Raw genomic sequence first — 17,531 nt, forward strand, 5'->3', positions numbered from 1 at the left:
CTCTTAAACCACCTATCCCTTCCATCTCTTCCCTTTCATTCAGTATCTGCATAACCTTTTTACTCTCACACCATTTATCCCGTGTCACATCCTGCAACCCATACCTCCTCATACATCTTTCAATCCTCACATAAAACCAAGGTGCAGTAAAACATACAGGCTTCCTCAAATCAACTTCACACAACTTATATTTCCGTAGCACACTCCCACATGCATATTTTACCATACACCCTGCAACGTTCTCTTTCTCACTCAATCTCACACACATACTTACATACTTCACCACCAGAAATTTCTCAATACTCACCATACCTTTCCCGCCATTCATTACTCCTTTCACTACTTTCTCTCTTTTCAACTTCTCCATCTTAGACGACCAAAAAAAGGAAAAACACACTCTCACAATTTGTTTCATCACTCTATCTGGAGCCGGAAACACGTAGTATAAAAATAACAGAATCGGAATCACAACAGCCTTCACAATCAACACCTTCCCTTCCAACGATAAAGTCCTTAAAGACCAAAAGTCAATTTTCTTTTTAACTTTCACCAAAGCATCCTGCCAACTCTCTCTCCCATACAAATCAGAATCAAACTTGACACCTAAAATCCTCACTCCTCCCTCACAACACTTCCAACCACACTGTTCAATCCCCCTCCATACACCAAACAATTTACACTCACTTTTCCCTATATTCACACTGAAACCACTTGCCATACAAAAAATCTCAATCAACAACTTCACTCTTTTCAGTCCTGCCATATCTCTACAAATCACTGTAACATCATCCATATATCCTATTACTTTCAAAACCCTACCACCACTCCCTGGTATTTCCACCCCTCTCACACACTTATCTTTATTCAACATCCTCAACAAAGGTTCAATCACACAAATAAACAACACGGGTGATAACGGGCAACCCTGCCTCACACCCGACCTAATGCTTATATCATTCGTCATCCATCCATTCACCAACACCTTACTTACCATACCTCTGTACAAACACTTAATCCACCCAATCAACACCTCAGGCAACCCCATTCTCCTTAATACTTTAAACATAAAATCATGCGACACTCTATCATACGCCTTTTCAAAATCCACAGCCAACACCGCCACTTCCTGCTTCCTCTCCTTACAGAACCATAACACATCCCTCAAGCTCACCAAACTTTCTGCAATAGACCTCCCAGGCACCGCGCACGCTTGCTCCTCCCCCACCAATTTTTCCACCACTGCACGCAACCTATTTGCTAATACCTTTGCCACCACCTTATAATCTACATTCAACAATGATATAGGCCTCCAATTTTTCAACTCTTGCTTGTCACCTTTTTTATACAGCAAAACAATCACACTTTTTAACATAGATTCAGGCATCCTCCCCTCCTCCAACACTTTCATCACCATCTCATACACACAGTCACCAATCACTTCCCAAAACGCACAATAAAACTCAACTGGCAAACCATCACTCCCAGGCGTCTTACCTTTTTTCATACTCCCCAGACATTCATCAACTTCACCTTTACTCACTTCCTCCCCTAACATACTCTTATCCTCCATATCCAGACACATCTCCACCTGCTCCAACACTTCCTTCTCAACCCTCTCATCCCTCTTCTTTTCCATATATAAATCGGAATAAAACCTCCAGATTTCATCTCCCAACCTCTTCTTCCCACTTACCACCTGTCCATTCTCATCCAACACACTTGACAAATCCGTCTTCCCACCATATACCTTTTTAAAGAAAAACCGCGTACACTTCTCATCCTTCTCTTTCACCACCATCCTTGCTTGCGACATAATCTCTCTCCCCCTCCGCTCCATAAAGACTCTCAATTTTCCCCTTGCTTCCACTAATTCACACCCCACATTCTCTCCCCATTCCCTTAGTTCTTCCAAATATTCCAATCTTTTCAGCCACAATTCATACGCCTCACGTTCCTTTTTCGCACTCTCACAACCCTTTCTTACAAAAAACCTCTTAGTCTGACCTTTCACCCACTCCCACCACTCGATAACACTTAAAAAATCATTCCTCCTTTTTTTAAGTTTCCCAAAAAACTCACCATACTCTCTTTTCACACCCTCGTCTTCCAATAACTCCACATTCAACTTCCACACACCTTTACCATACGTTACCTCCGATCCCATACTCACAACACACTCGATCCGACCATGGTCCGAGAAAGGCTCCCGCTGAATCATAAAGGATTCCGGCTGCAAATTTTTGGAAATAAAACAAAAATCAATTCTTGATTTTACATTACCCTTATCGCTAAAATAAGAAAAACCACCACCTTCACCCACATCCCTTAACCCAAACAACCGCAAAATCTCACCCAACTCTTTCCCAGATTTATCAACATCCCCACCACCACCTCCCTCCCCACATCTATCCCCATTACGCAAAATACAATTAAAATCCCCCAACACAATAATAGGATCCCTCCCCCCCAAAAAAAACTTCATTTTTTCAAACAATTCCAACCTCCCCTTTTTATCCACCGGTGCATATACACAAAATAATTTAAAACAAACACCCCCATACTCCAAAATAACAAACAAACATCGTCCCACCTCCACCTCCACCTTCCTTAAAATCTTAATTTTTTTATTTTTAATAAGAATCCCCACACCACTATTCCTATTCCGACCCAATGACCATACTGCATCCCCCTGGGTCCATCTTGCAGTATGTGGTTCCTCCCTCATGTTGCAGTCCTGTAAGCAAAAAACATCATTAGCATAGCCAGACAAGATTTTAAAAATTGCTGCCCGTCTAGATGCCGTCCCAATGCTTCTGCAATTGAGGGAAGATACCCGTAAGGCCATAGAAGATTAGGAAGGGATCATGCTCCTGTCACGACTTTTTCTTTTTCCCACCTTTATCCCTGGCCCTAGTCCTTGGTCCCACCCCTGTCCCAAGGCTCACCCCGCCAGATTTTTTCTTTGCCTTCCCCTTTGGCAACCTGCAGTACCCTATCACCTCCTGCAGCTCGGACACCTGACCAGTGCTTACATAGGATGGCGCCTGCGAGGAGTCCGAGTCGATCACCACATCCGATGCTTCAGGGCCCGGAGAGTCCGGGAAGGAGCCTATGACCTGGGAGGACTCAGCCATCTTTCTTTTCAGGGACAGCTGTCCCACCTCCATCTCCTCCTCCTCCTCTGAGTCCTCTGATTCCTCACCGCTCCCCTCCGACTCCCCCTCGGCCAGGAGGTGCCCAGGGACACTCTCCTCAGGTGCAGGAGAGGCCCCCTCCTCCCTTACGGCGTCAACAGGGGAGGGACCTGGCTCACCCTCCATAGGTAGGCAGTCATCAGCCCGCACCACCACTTCCTCGGGTAGCACTACAGTCTGCTCAGAGTTCACCGCAGTGGTAGGAATGGATCCCAGCCTAGCCACATCCGCGTAGGACAACACCTGCTTGCCCCCCGCCTCCACAGCTTTAACCGCCACAGCTTCTGGAGTGGGCTCCGACCTGTTAACCTTCGGGCACTGTCTCGCAAGATGCGTCCTACTACCGCAGATGTGGCAGCTCTTCTTCTCCGGACACTGACCGGCTCCGTGACCCTGCTTGAAGCAATTGCGGCATGTCAACCCGGCCTCGCACTGGTCTTTGGTGTGCCCGAAAGCAAAACACTGCCTGCAAAAGAGGGGCTGACCAGGGTACCACAGGTAGCCACGATTCCTCCCAATGGAAAAGGACTGAGGGGGGTGCCTGACGCCACCGATACCCTCTGGATCCGCCCTAAAGGTTACCCAAAATTTACGCTGCCCGTTGAAGGTACCTAGCACATTCGTCAGTTTCACGCCTGCTGAAACTGACTCGCAGTACCGGAACAAAAAGGCAGCGATTTCCCCATCCTGTACAAAAGGATTGTACATATGCACAGTGACGGGGACCCGCACTTTCGTCTCACTCGACAGGAACACGATCCCTTCCAGCATCTCGTCGCCTTCTTTCTCGCTCTTCCGTAGCAAAACTGTCTGCAGATCTTCCTTTTTCCAGAATGTAACGTCATACATTCCAGTGGTAGGAAAACACTGCATGCAAAAAATAGCTTCTCTCGGCATCCCAAAAAAGTCTTCAATCAACTGCTTCTGAATGAAGTGCAAACCGACATTGTTCCTTCTAGGCTCGGCCACGACCAGCCTCAAAGTGTTTGGTGCGCTCGGCGGCCCCACCATACCTACGCCCACCAATCCCACAGCCAACTCATGGATGGTAGGGAAAGGCGATCACTCTCATGCACTCACGGTGGCGTCCCCCCCAATAGCAGCATGGGATGCACCCGAAGGAAACACCCCAAGGCCGAGAGGGACTGGCACCGGTCGTTACCTAATGACAAGAACAAGGCAGAAACTACACTTGATCTTAGCCAAAAGGCCGAGAAGCAATTAGCAATAATCACTCTATCGAAAAGCCAGTGGCGTGCAAAACACACCTCAAAAACTTCCACCCGGTGCCAAAAAAAAGTGCCCACACATAGAGAGTGAAACACAAAAACGTGCAACGGGTGTACAGAGTCCTCCACTAGGGAAGGACCTTACCCTGATCCCCCGGGGCGTTAGGCTCCAGACAGGGACTGAGGTACTCAGACAAAGGGGTCCATCCGGCCGGCTCTCCCGAAGAGAGACCCCTCAAAGGAGAGGGCGAACCAAGCCAAAAGGCCTATGTCCACCCCCTCCCAAGACTTTCAGAGTAGGCCCGAGGACCCACACCCTACTCGCCACACAGTGACAAAACGTGTATACAAAGACAACCAAAAAAAAGACAAAAAGGTGACAAACAGGGGTAAAAGAAAGAGTGGGGAAGATGGTGAGATGGGAGAGTGAAAGTGGCCATTGTGCTATACAATGGCCAGCCCTCCGGCCAGGCATAAAAATTTCCCCTGGTCCTGGCCAAAAGGCCCGGCCCAAGAGGCAGGTGCGAAAAACGTGTGTTGTGGTGAAGTGACCATGGTGCCATAAAATCAAGTGCTTTCACACCGTGACTATATGGCACCCCTGAACTGCCACTTCAGGGGCACATTCACCACTGGCTTTTCGAAAAAGCCCTGACCACCCAGCCCAGACCACAGCAGACCCCACCACAGACAGGAAGGATATGGAGATCAGGAAGCCGGAAAGAGCCCTTTACCATCAGGCTCTGCCGTCGCTCCCATCACTCCTCCTAATTACATTCGGGAAGTACTTGCCACTCCCTCCCCCCCTTGCAAGGCAGGAGTAAGCGTTCTCTCCCAAATAACTGTCTGGAGCTAGATCCACCCCAATCCAGGCCAGAAGGCCAGGGTCCCGACCCTCTGGTTCAGACCCCGTGATTCTCCATCCCCATCAGAAGGCTTCCCTTTCGGCTACAAACCGCTCCAGGTCACCTTCACTCCAGCAGGTTTTGCATAGCAACCGCAATCCCATCTCTATTTCGCCATAGATCAGGGACGGAAGCAAGCGCCACCTCCTGGAAACTGATAAGAATAGATACTACACTTGATCTTCGCCAAAAGGCCGAGAAGCAATTAGCAATAATCACGCCTCAGTTGAACCTCATTGGCTATGATACTGCCACTGCGCAAAGCTAACCAAATCAGTGCCTGCCAACATCTGCCCTTCCTTGGAGGAGAAATTGACATTGAGGAGAGACACATAAGTGTCTTCCAGTGGGCCGCTGAGCATTCTGGGACTTGGCATGTTAATGAGACAGGGACGATGCCTAAGTGGGCATTGTTTACCCACTGAATAGTGTTAGCATTTGAAAGAACTAAGGAGAATCTAAAGGGACAGGGCCCTAGATGTCAGATGCGTTTCTCCCACAGCAGTCCTGAAAGGCCACTGGGAGCGTATGTGTTTGAACAGCTATGCTGCTGAGAAAAGACCAAGGTGGAAGGATTTGGGGCCTTTGTTGAAAGTTCGCTAGATAACATGCCTGAACTGGAGCCCAGGTAAGCTGCCATAGACAAGGGTTGTTGGGAAACAGTTGGTCAAGCAATCACCTTCAGCCACCTTTATTTCTGGCAGATTCCAGGAGCCTAGAAAGGGGGAAGTTAGGACATTTCATCTCTCTGAGCCAGTGAGCATTCCCGGCAGATGTGCATAAAGACTGCCCTATTGGCAGCTCAAAGGCCTCATAGGTAAGTGAAAGGCACCGCCCGAACAGGGACTTGAACCCTGGACCCTCAGATTAAAAGTCTGATGCTCTACCGACTGAGCTATCCGGGCACTCAAAGCTCCTCCTCCATAGCGGTCCAAGCTGCTTGAATCTTGACATGTATGGTGGAAAAAGACCATTCAGCCAAGGGGACCGGGTGCCTGAAAGCACAAGTATTTGGCTTGCCCAGGCTGGCCAATCGTCCTCTCCCGTTTAATTTTCTAGGACAGGTTGAAGATAAAAGGGAGAATCTAACCTGCAACCATGCAGATAGGGTCCAGTCCGGTACAGGTGGAGAACGCCTAAAGTTTCTGCCTTAGTTTTACCTACAGTTCAATGCTCTTTGACCGGAAACAAGGGCCTTGCAAAAAGACACCGCCCGAAAGGCTTCCTTAACCCTGGACCAACACGCTTCCAGTATTCTTAATCAGTGACTGGGTTACAAATAAAGACAGTTCACCTTGAGCCTCATGTTGCCAGGTCCAGCAGAAGAAACCCAGGCAAAAAAACGAGGTAGAGTCCACTCTGGATTACAGGCAAGTGAAGAACGAGCGGCGCGTGCCAATCACTGATTGTTCTACCCAGGCTGCGTGATGACACAAAAGCTCTCTATGGTGTCAATGGGCCCGTGACTCACTTTCTCAACTCTAACGCATCTCAGTCTGCATGTAAGAAGCCGTCACTTATCTGCTGTTGAAAACACATTGCTCAGTCTCCTCAGAGACTCTCAAAAATTGCCAGTGCTGACTGTATTTCAAGTCATCGTGGCGGGGTATTGGGAAAAGTTTTCAATTAGCAATAATCACTCTCTCTATCGAAAAGCCAGTGGCGTGCAAAACACACCTCAAAAACTTCCACCCGGTGCCAAAAAAAAAGTGCCCACACATAGAGAGTGAAACACAAAAAACGTGCAACGGGTGTACAGAGTCCTCCACTAGGGAAGGACCTTACCCTGATCCCCCGGGGCGTTAGGCTCCAGACAGGGACTGAGGTACTCAGACAAAGGGTTCATCCGGCCGAAACCAGACGGACCCCCACAACTGGAAGGACTGCCGAAGCAGACCAACCCAAGTACAGTGGGGCTCTCCCGAAGAGAGACCCCTCAAAGGAGAGGGCGAACCAAGCCAAAAGGCCTATGTCCACCCCCTCCCAAGACTTTCAGAGTAGGCCCGAGGACCCACACCCTACTCGCCACACAGTGACAAAACGTGTATACAAAGACAACCAAAAAAAAGACAAAAAGGTGACAAACAGGGGTAAAAGAAAGAGTGGGGAAGATAGTGAGATGGGAGAGTGAAAGTGGCCATTGTGCTATACAATGGCCGGCCCTCCGGCCAGGCATAAAAATTTCCCCTGGTCCTGGCCAAAAGGCCCGGCCCAAGAGGCAGGTGCGAAAAATGTGTGTTGTGGTGCAGTGACCATGGTGCCATAAAATCAAGTGCTTTCACACCGTGACTATACGGCACCCCTGAACTGCCACTTCAGGGGCACATTCCCCACTGGCTTTTCGAAAAAGCCCTGACCCTCCAGCCCAGACCCCACCACAGACAGGAAGGATATGGAGATCAGGAAGCCGGAAAGAGCCCTTTACCATCAGGCTCTGCCGTCGCTCCCATCACTCCTCCTAATTACATTCGGGAAGTACTTGCCACTCCCTCCCCCCCTTGCAAGGCTGGAGTAAGCGTTCTCTCCCAAATAACTGTCTGGAGCTAGATCCGCCCCAATCCAGGCCAGAAGGCCAGGGTCCCGACCCTCTGATTCAGACCCCGTGGTTCTCCATCCCCATCAGAAGGCTTCCCTTTCGGCTACAAACCGCTCCAGGTCACCTTCACTCCAGCAGGTTTTGCATAGCAACCGCAATCCCATCTCTATTTCGCCATAGATCAGGGACGGAAGCAAGCGCCACCTCCTGGAAACTGATAAGAATAGATACTACACTTGATCTTTGCCAAAAGGCCGAGAAGCAATTAACAATAATCACGCCTCAGTTGAACCTCATTGGCTATGATACTGCCACTGCGCAAAGCTAACCAAATCAGTGCCTGCCAACATCTGCCCTTCCTTGGAGGAGAAATTGACATTGAGGAGAGACACATAAGTGTCATCCAGTGGGCCACTGAGCATTCTGGGACTTGGCATGTTAATGAGACAGGGACGATGCCTAAGTGGGCATTGTTTACCCACTGAATAGTGTTAGCATTTGAAAGAACTAAGGAGAATCTAAAGGGACAGGGCCCTAGATGTCAGATGCGTTTCTCCCACAGCAGTCCTGAAAGGCCACTGGGAGCGTATGTGTTTGAACAGCTATGCTGCTGAGAAAAGACCAAGGTGGAAGGATTTGGCACCTTTGTTGAAAGTTCACTAGATAACATGCCTGAACTGGAGCCCAGGTAAGCTGCCATAGACAAGGGTTGTTGGGAAACAGTTGGTCAAGCAATCACCTTCAGCCACCTTTATTTCTGGCAGATTCCAGGAGCCTAGAAAGGGGGAAGTTAGGACATTTCATCTCTCTGAGCCAGTGAGCATTCCCGGCAGATGTGCATAAAGACTGCCCTATTGGCAGCTCAAAGGCCTCATAGGTAAGTGAAAGGCACCGCCCAAACAGGGACTTGAACCCTGGACCCTCAGATTAAAAGTCTGATGCTCTACCAACTGAGCTATCCGGGCTCTCAAAGCTCCTCCTCCATAGCGGTCCAAGCTGCTTGAATCTTGACATGTATGGTGGAAAAAGACCATTCAGCCAAGGGGACCGGGTGCCTGAAAGCACAAGTATTTGGCTTGCCCAGGCTGGCCAATCGTCCTCTCCCGTTTAATTTTCTAGGACAGGTTGAAGATAAAAGGGAGAATCTAACCTGCAACCATGCAGATAGGGTCCAGTCCGGTACAGGTGGAGAACGCCTAAAGTTTCTGCCTTAGTTTTACCTACAGTTCAATGCTCTTTGACCGGAAACAAGGGCCTTGCAAAAAGACACCGCCCGAAAGGCTTCCTTAACCCTGGACCAACACGCTTCCAGTATTCTTAATCAGTGACTGGGTTACAAATAAAGACAGTTCACCTTGAGCCTCATGTTGCCAGGTCCGGCAGAAGAAACCCAGGCAAAAAAACGAGGTAGAGTCCACTCTGGATTACAGGCAAGTGAAGAACGAGCGGCGCGTGCCAATCACTGATTGTTCTACCCAGGCTGCGTGATGACACAAAAGCTCTCTATGGTGTCAATGGGCCTGTGACTCACTTTCTCAACTCTAACGCATCTCAGTCTGCATGTAAGAAGCCGTCACTTATCTGCTGTTGAAAACACATTGCTCAGTCTCCTCAGAGACTCTCAAAAATTGCCAGTGCTGACTGTATTTCAAGTCATCGTGGCGGGGTATTGGGAAAAGTTTTCAATTAGCAATAATCACGCCTCAGTTGAACCTCATTGGCTATGATACTGCCACTGCGCAAAGCTAACCAAATCAGTGCCTGCCAACATCTGCCCTTCCTTGGAGGAGAAATTGACATTGAGGAGAGACACATAAGTGTCATCCAGTGGGCCGCTGAGCATTCTGGGACTTGGCATGTTAATGAGACAGGGACGATGCCTAAGTGGGCATTGTTTACCCACTGAATAGTGTTAGCATTTGAAAGAACTAAGGAGAATCTAAAGGGACAGGGCCCTAGATGTCAGATGCGTTTCTCCCACAGCAGTCCTGAAAGGCCACTGGGAGCGTATGTGTATGAACAGCTATGCTGCTGAGAAAAGACCAAGGTGGAAGGATTTGGGGCCTTTGTTGAAAGTTCGCTAGATAACATGCCTGAACTGGAGCCCAGGTAAGCTGCCATAGACAAGGGTTGTTGGGAAACAGTTGGTCAAGCAATCACCTTCAGCCACCTTTATTTCTGGCAGATTCCAGGAGCCTAGAAAGGGGGAAGTTAGGGCATTTCATCTCTCTGAGCCAGTGAGCATTCCCGGCAGATGTGCATAAAGACTGCCCTATTTTCAGCTCAAAGGCCTCATAGGTAAGTGAAAGGCACCGCCCGAACAGGGACTTGAACCCTGGACCCTCAGATTAAAAGTCTGATGCTCTACCGACTGAGCTATCCGGGCTCTCAAAGTTCCTCCTCCATAGCGGTCCAAGCTGCTTGAATCTTGACATGTATGGTGGAAAAAGACCATTCAGCCAAGGGGACCGGGTGCCTGAAAGCACAAGTATTTGGCTTGCCCAGGCTGGCCAATCGTCCTCTCCCGTTTAATTTTCTAGGACAGGTTGAAGATAAAAGGGAGAATCTAACCTGCAACCATGCAGATAGGGTCCAGTCCGGTACAGGTGGAGAACGCCTAAAGTTTCTGCCTTAGTTTTACCTACAGTTCAATGCTCTTTGACCGGAAACAAGGGCCTTGCAAAAAGACACCGCCCGAAAGGCTTCCTTAACCCTGGACCAACACGCTTCCAGTATTCTTAATCAGTGACTGGGTTACAAATAAAGACAGTTCACCTTGAGCCTCATGTTGCCAGGTCCAGCAGAAGAAACCCAGGCAAAAAAAACGAGGTAGAGTCCACTCTGGATTACAGGCAAGTGAAGAACGAGCGGCGCGTGCCAATCACTGATTGTTCTACCCAGGCTGCGTGATGACACAAAAGCTCTCTATGGTGTCAATGGGCCCGTGACTCACTTTCTCAACTCTAACGCATCTCAGTCTGCATGTAAGAAGCCGTCACTTATCTGCTGTTGAAAACACATTGCTCAGTCTCCTCAGAGACTCTCAAAAATTGCCAGTGCTGACTGTATTTCAAGTCATCGTGGCGGGGTATTGGGAAAAGTTTTCAATTAGCAATAATCACGCCTCAGTTGAACCTCATTGGCTATGATACTGCCACTGCGCAAAGCTAACCAAATCAGTGCCTGCCAACATCTGCCCTTCCTTGGAGGAGAAATTGACATTGAGGAGAGACACATAAGTGTCATCCAGTGGGCCGCTGAGCATTCTGGGACTTGGCATGTTAATGAGACAGGGACGATGCCTAAGTGGGCATTGTTTACCCACTGAATAGTGTTAGCATTTGAAAGAACTAAGGAGAATCTAAAGGGACAGGGCCCTAGATGTCAGATGCGTTTCTCCCACAGCAGTCCTGAAAGGCCACTGGGAGCGTATGTGTTTGAACAGCTATGCTGCTGAGAAAAGACCAAGGTGGAAGGATTTGGGGCCTTTGTTGAAAGTTCGCTAGATAACATGCCTGAACTGGAGCCCAGGTAAGCTGCCATAGACAAGGGTTGTTGGGAAACAGTTGGTCAAGCAATCACCTTCAGCCACCTTTATTTCTGGCAGATTCCAGGAGCCTAGAAAGGGGGAAGTTAGGACATTTCATCTCTCTGAGCCAGTGAGCATTCCCGGCAGATGTGCATAAAGACTGCCCTATTGGCAGCTCAAAGGCCTCATAGGTAAGTGAAAGGCACCGCCCGAACAGGGACTTGAACCCTGGACCCTCAGATTAAAAGTCTGATGCTCTACCGACTGAGCTATCCGGGCTCTCAAAGCTCCTCCTCCATAGCGGTCCAAGCTGCTTGAATCTTGACATGTATGGTGGAAAAAGACCATTCAGCCAAGGGGACCGGGTGCCTGAAAGCACAAGTATTTGGCTTGCCCAGGCTGGCCAATCGTCCTCTCCCGTTTAATTTTCTAGGACAGGTTGAAGATAAAAGGGAGAATCTAACCTGCAACCATGCAGATAGGGTCCAGTCCGGTACAGGTGGAGAACGCCTAAAGTTTCTGCCTTAGTTTTACCTACAGTTCAATGCTCTTTGACCGGAAACAAGGGCCTTGCAAAAAGACACCGCCCGAAAGGCTTCCTTAACCCTGGACCAACACGCTTCCAGTATTCTTAATCAGTGACTGGGTTACAAATAAAGACAGTTCACCTTGAGCCTCATGTTGCCAGGTCCAGCAGAAGAAACCCAGGCAAAAAAACGAGGTAGAGTCCACTCTGGATTACAGGCAAGTGAAGAACGAGCGGCGCGTGCCAATCACTGATTGTTCTACCCAGGCTGCGTGATGACACAAAAGCTCTCTATGGTGTCAATGGGCCCGTGACTCACTTTCTCAACTCTAACGCATCTCAGTCTGCATGTAAGAAGCCGTCACTTATCTGCTGTTGAAAACACATTGCTCAGTCTCCTCAGAGACTCTCAAAAATTGCCAGTGCTGACTGTATTTCAAGTCATCGTGGCGGGGTATTGGGAAAAGTTTTCAATTAGCAATAATCACGCCTCAGTTGAACCTCATTGGCTATGATACTGCCACTGCGCAAAGCTAACCAAATCAGTGCCTGCCAACATCTGCCCTTCCTTGGAGGAGAAATTGACATTGAGGAGAGACACATAAGTGTCATCCAGTGGGCCGCTGAGCATTCTGGGACTTGGCATGTTAATGAGACAGGGACGATGCCTAAGTGGGCATTGTTTACCCACTGAATAGTGTTAGCATTTGAAAGAACTAAGGAGAATCTAAAGGGACAGGGCCCTAGATGTCAGATGCGTTTCTCCCACAGCAGTCCTGAAAGGCCACTGGGAGCGTATGTGTTTGAACAGCTATGCTGCTGAGAAAAGACCAAGGTGGAAGGATTTGGGGCCTTTGTTGAAAGTTCGCTAGATAACATACCTGAACTGGAGCCCAGGTAAGCTGCCATAGACAAGGGTTGTTGGGAAACAGTTGGTCAAGCAATCACCTTCAGCCACCTTTATTTCTGGCAGATTCCAGGAGCCTAGAAAGGGGGAAGTTAGGACATTTCATCTCTCTGAGCCAGTGAGCATTCCCGGCAGATGTGCATAAAGACTGCCCTATTGGCAGCTCAAAGGCCTCATAGGTAAGTGAAAGGCACCGCCCGAACAGGGACTTGAACCCTGGACCCTCAGATTAAAAGTCTGATGCTCTACCGACTGAGCTATCCGGGCTCTCAAACCCTCTCCATAGCGGTCCAAGCTGCTTGAATCTTGACATGTATGGTGGAAAAAGACCATTCAGCCAAGGGGACCGGGTGCCTGAAAGCACAAGTATTTGGCTTGCCCAGGCTGGCCAATCGTCCTCTCCCGTTTAATTTTCTAGGACAGGTTGAAGATAAAAGGGAGAATCTAACCTGCAACCATGCAGATAGGGTCCAGTCCGGTACAGGTGGAGAACGCCTAAAGTTTCTGCCTTAGTTTTACCTACAGTTCAATGCTCTTTGACCGGAAACAAGGGCCTTGCAAAAAGACACCGCCCGAAAGGCTTCCTTAACCCTGGACCAACACGCTTCCAGTATTCTTAATCAGTGACTGGGTTACAAATAAAGACAGTTCACCTTGAGCCTCATGTTGCCAGGTCCAGCAGAAGAAACCCAGGCAAAAAAACGAGGTAGAGTCCACTCTGGATTACAGGCAAGTGAAGAACGAGCGGCGCGTGCCAATCACTGATTGTTCTACCCAGGCTGCGTGATGACACAAAAGCTCTCTATGGTGTCAATGGGCCCGTGACTCACTTTCTCAACTCTAACGCATCTCAGTCTGCATGTAAGAAGCCATCACTTATCTGCTGTTGAAAACACATTGCTCAGTCTCCTCAGAGACTCTCAAAAATTGCCAGTGCTGACTGTATTTCAAGTCATCGTGGCGGGGTATTGGGAAAAGTTTTCAATTAGCAATAATCACGCCTCAGTTGAACCTCATTGGCTATGATACTGCCACTGCGCAAAGCTAACCAAATCAGTGCCTGCCAACATCTGCCCTTCCTTGGAGGAGAAATTGACATTGAGGAGAGACACATAAGTGTCATCCAGTGGGCCGCTGAGCATTCTGGGACTTGGCATGTTAATGAGACAGGGACGATGCCTAAGTGGGCATTGTTTACCCACTGAATAGTGTTAGCATTTGAAAGAACTAAGGAGAATCTAAAGGGACAGGGCCCTAGATGTCAGATGCGTTTCTCCCACAGCAGTCCTGAAAGGCCACTGGGAGCGTATGTGTTTGAACAGCTATGCTGCTGAGAAAAGACCAAGGTGGAAGGATTTGGGGCCTTTGTTGAAAGTTCGCTAGATAACATGCCTGAACTGGAGCCCAGGTAAGCTGCCATAGACAAGGGTTGTTGGGAAACAGTTGGTCAAGCAATCACCTTCAGCCACCTTTATTTCTGGCAGATTCCAGGAGCCTAGAAAGGGGGAAGTTAGGGCATTTCATCTCTCTGAGCCAGTGAGCATTCCCGGCAGATGTGCATAAAGACTGCCCTATTGGCAGCTCAAAGGCCTCATAGGTAAGTGAAAGGCACCGCCCGAACAGGGACTTGAACCCTGGACCCTCAGATTAAAAGTCTGATGCTCTACCGACTGAGCTATCCGGGCTCTCAAAGCTCCTCCTCCATAGCAGTCCAAGCTGCTTGAATCTTGACATGTATGGTGGAAAAAGACCATTCAGCCAAGGGGACCGGGTGCCTGAAAGCACAAGTATTTGGCTTGCCCAGGCTGGCCAATCGTCCTCTCCCGTTTAATTTTCTAGGACAGGTTGAAGATAAAAGGGAGAATCTAACCTGCAACCATGCAGATAGGGTCCAGTCCGGTACAGGTGGAGAACGCCTAAAGTTTCTGCCTTAGTTTTACCTACAGTTCAATGCTCTTTGACCGGAAACAAGGGCCTTGCAAAAAGACACCGCCCGAAAGGCTTCCTTAACCCTGGACCAACACGCTTCCAGTATTCTTAATCAGTGACTGGGTTACAAATAAAGACAGTTCACCTTGAGCCTCATGTTGCCAGGTCCAGCAGAAGAAACCCAGGCAAAAAAACAAGGTAGAGTCCACTCTGGATTACAGGCAAGTGAAGAACGAGCGGCGCGTGCCAATCACTGATTGTTCTACCCAGGCTGCGTGATGACACAAAAGCTCTCTATGGTGTCAATGGGCCCGTGACTCACTTTCTCAACTCTAACGCATCTCAGTCTGCATGTAAGAAGCCATCACTTATCTGCTGTTGAAAACACATTGCTCAGTCTCCTCAGAGACTCTCAAAAATTGCCAGTGCTGACTGTATTTCAAGTCATCGTGGCGGGGTATTGGGAAAAGTTTTCAATTAGCAATAATCACTCTATCGAAAAGCCAGTGGCGTGCAAAACACACCTCAAAAACTTCCACCCGGTGCCAAAAAAAAAAGTGCCCACACATAGAGAGTGAAACACAAAAACGTGCAACGGGTGTACAGAGTCCTCCACTAGGGAAGGACCTTACCCTGATCCCCCGGGGCGTTAGGCTCCAGACAGGGACTGAGGTACTCAGACAAAGGGTCCATCTGGCCGAAACCAGGCGGACCCCCACAACTGGAAGGACTGCCGAAGCAGACCAACCCAAGTACTGTGGGGCTCTCCCGAAGAGAGACCCCTCAAAGGAGAGGGCGAACCAAGCCAAAAGCCCTATGTCCACCCCCTCCCAAGACTTTCAGAGTAGGCCCGAGGACCCACACCCTACTCGCCACACAGTGACAAACGTGTATACAAAACAACCAAAAAAAGGACAAAAAGGTGACAAACAGGGGTAAAAGAAAGAGTGGGGAAGATAGTGAGATGGGAGAGTGAAAGTGGCCATTGTGCTATACAATGGCCGGCCCTCCGGCCAGGCATAAAAATTTCCCCTGGTCCTGGCCAAAAGGCCCGGCCCAAGAGGCAGGTGCGAAAAACGTGTGTTGTGGTGAAGTGACCATGGTGCCATAAAATCAAGTGCTTTCACACCGTGACTATACGGCACCCCTGAACTGCCACTTCAGGGGCACATTCACCACTGGCTTTTCGAAAAAGCCCTGACCCACAGCCCAGACCACAGCAGCCCCCACCCCAGGCAGAAAGGTATGGAGTTCTGGAAGCTTGGAGAGAGCCCTTGCCATCAGGCTTCACCGTCGTTCCGTCCCTCCTACCTAATTACATTTGGGAAATACTGGCCGCTCCCCCGGTGGGAGCAAGGGGAGCCAGCGTTCTCTCCCAAATAACTGTCCAGAGCTAGAGCTGCCCCAATCCAGGCCAGAAGGCCAGGATCCCGACCCTCCGCCAAGACCGAATGGTTCTCCGTCCCCATCAGAAGGCTTCCCTTTCAGCTACAAACCGCTCCGGGTTACCTTCACTCCAGCAGGTTTTGCATAGCAACCGCAATCCCATCTCTATCTCGCCATAGATCAGGGACAGAAGCAAGCGCCACCTCCTGGAAACTGATAAGAACAGATACTAGATTCGATCTTAGCCAAAGGGCCGAGAAGCAATTAGCAATAATCACGCCTCAGTTGAACCTCATTGGCTATGATACTGCCACTGCGCAAAGCTAACCAAATCAGTGCCTGCCAACATCTGCCCTTCCTTGGAGGAGAAATTGACATTGAGGAGAGACACATAAGTGTCATCCAGTGGGCCGCTGAGCATTCTGGGACTTGGCATGTTAATGAGACAGGGACGATGCCTAAGTGGGCATTGTTTACCCACTGAATAGTGTTAGCATTTGAAAGAACTAAGGAGAATCTAAAGGGACAGGGCCCTAGATGTCAGATGCGTTTCTCCCACAGCAGTCCTGAAAGGCCACTGGGAGCGTATGTGTATGAACAGCTATGCTGCTGAGAAAAGACCAAGGTGGAAGGATTTGGGGCCTTTGTTGAAAGTTCGCTAGATAACATGCCTGAACTGGAGCCCAGGTAAGCTGCCATAGACAAGGGTTGTTGGGAAACAGTTGGTCAAGCAATCACCTTCAGCCACCTTTATTTCTGGCAGATTCCAGGAGCCTAGAAAGGGGGAAGTTAGGGCATTTCATCTCTCTGAGCCAGTGAGCATTCCCGGCAGATGTGCATAAAGACTGCCCTATTTTCAGCTCAAAGGCCTCATAGGTAAGTGAAAGGCACCGCCCGAACAGGGACTTGAACCCTGGACCCTCAGATTAAAAGTCTGATGCTCTACCGACTGAGCTATCCGGGCTCTCAAAGTTCCTCCTCCATAGCGGTCCAAGCTGCTTGAATCTTGACATGTATGGTGGAAAAAGACCATTCAGCCAAGGGGACCGGGTGCCTGAAAGCACAAGTATTTGGCTTGCCCAGGCTGGCCAATCGTCCTCTCCCGTTTAATTTTCTAGGACAGGTTGAAGATAAAAGGGAGAATCTAACCTGCAACCATGCAGATAGGGTCCAGTCCGGTACAGGTGGAGAACGCCTAAAGTTTCTGCCTTAGTTTTACCTACAGTTCAATGCTCTTTGACCGGAAACAAGGGCCTTGCAAAAAGACACCGCCCGAAAGGCTTCCTTAACCCTGGACCAACACGCTTCCAGTATTCTTAATCAGTGACTGGGTTACAAATAAAGACAGTTCACCTTGAGCCTCATGTTGCCAGGTCCAGCAGAAGAAACC

General features: G+C 49.1%; 10 non-coding genes and 5 pseudogenes across 10 annotated transcripts; all 15 read right to left on the reverse strand.

The window, feature by feature from the left end:
• Positions 1 to 5,529: 5,529 nt before the first annotated feature.
• LOC141135372 (U4 spliceosomal RNA) lies at positions 5,530 to 5,594 on the reverse strand (annotated as a pseudogene).
• Positions 5,595 to 6,160: 566 nt separating this feature from the next.
• Positions 6,161 to 6,233, reverse strand: TRNAK-UUU (transfer RNA lysine (anticodon UUU)). Its single transcript has one exon. It is a non-coding gene; the product is annotated as a tRNA-Lys (tRNA).
• A 641-nt stretch (positions 6,234 to 6,874) lies between these two features.
• LOC141135692 (U4 spliceosomal RNA) lies at positions 6,875 to 7,000 on the reverse strand (annotated as a pseudogene).
• A 1,125-nt stretch (positions 7,001 to 8,125) lies between these two features.
• On the reverse strand, positions 8,126 to 8,190 carry LOC141135504 (U4 spliceosomal RNA; annotated as a pseudogene).
• A 1,280-nt stretch (positions 8,191 to 9,470) lies between these two features.
• Positions 9,471 to 9,611, reverse strand: LOC141135182 (U4 spliceosomal RNA). The gene has a single exon (XR_012243468.1). It is a non-coding gene; the product is annotated as a U4 spliceosomal RNA (small nuclear RNA).
• A 566-nt stretch (positions 9,612 to 10,177) lies between these two features.
• Positions 10,178 to 10,250, reverse strand: TRNAK-UUU (transfer RNA lysine (anticodon UUU)). Its single transcript has one exon. It is a non-coding gene; the product is annotated as a tRNA-Lys (tRNA).
• A 642-nt stretch (positions 10,251 to 10,892) lies between these two features.
• Positions 10,893 to 11,033, reverse strand: LOC141135183 (U4 spliceosomal RNA). Its single transcript, XR_012243469.1, has one exon. It is a non-coding gene; the product is annotated as a U4 spliceosomal RNA (small nuclear RNA).
• A 566-nt stretch (positions 11,034 to 11,599) lies between these two features.
• TRNAK-UUU (transfer RNA lysine (anticodon UUU)) lies at positions 11,600 to 11,672 on the reverse strand. The gene has a single exon. It is a non-coding gene; the product is annotated as a tRNA-Lys (tRNA).
• Positions 11,673 to 12,313: 641 nt separating this feature from the next.
• On the reverse strand, positions 12,314 to 12,454 carry LOC141135184 (U4 spliceosomal RNA). Its single transcript, XR_012243470.1, has one exon. It is a non-coding gene; the product is annotated as a U4 spliceosomal RNA (small nuclear RNA).
• Positions 12,455 to 13,020: 566 nt separating this feature from the next.
• TRNAK-UUU (transfer RNA lysine (anticodon UUU)) lies at positions 13,021 to 13,093 on the reverse strand. Its single transcript has one exon. It is a non-coding gene; the product is annotated as a tRNA-Lys (tRNA).
• Positions 13,094 to 13,731: 638 nt separating this feature from the next.
• Positions 13,732 to 13,872, reverse strand: LOC141135185 (U4 spliceosomal RNA). The gene has a single exon (XR_012243471.1). It is a non-coding gene; the product is annotated as a U4 spliceosomal RNA (small nuclear RNA).
• A 566-nt stretch (positions 13,873 to 14,438) lies between these two features.
• On the reverse strand, positions 14,439 to 14,511 carry TRNAK-UUU (transfer RNA lysine (anticodon UUU)). The gene has a single exon. It is a non-coding gene; the product is annotated as a tRNA-Lys (tRNA).
• Positions 14,512 to 15,152: 641 nt separating this feature from the next.
• Positions 15,153 to 15,274, reverse strand: LOC141135650 (U4 spliceosomal RNA; annotated as a pseudogene).
• Positions 15,275 to 16,401: 1,127 nt separating this feature from the next.
• LOC141135442 (U4 spliceosomal RNA) lies at positions 16,402 to 16,466 on the reverse strand (annotated as a pseudogene).
• Positions 16,467 to 17,032: 566 nt separating this feature from the next.
• On the reverse strand, positions 17,033 to 17,105 carry TRNAK-UUU (transfer RNA lysine (anticodon UUU)). The gene has a single exon. It is a non-coding gene; the product is annotated as a tRNA-Lys (tRNA).
• Between the last annotated feature and the right edge of the window lie 426 nt (positions 17,106 to 17,531).

This window comes from Aquarana catesbeiana, linkage group LG03 (assembly GCF_042186555.1).
Source record: "Aquarana catesbeiana isolate 2022-GZ linkage group LG03, ASM4218655v1, whole genome shotgun sequence".
In the NCBI taxonomy this organism is placed as follows: Eukaryota; Metazoa; Chordata; class Amphibia; order Anura; family Ranidae; genus Aquarana; species Aquarana catesbeiana.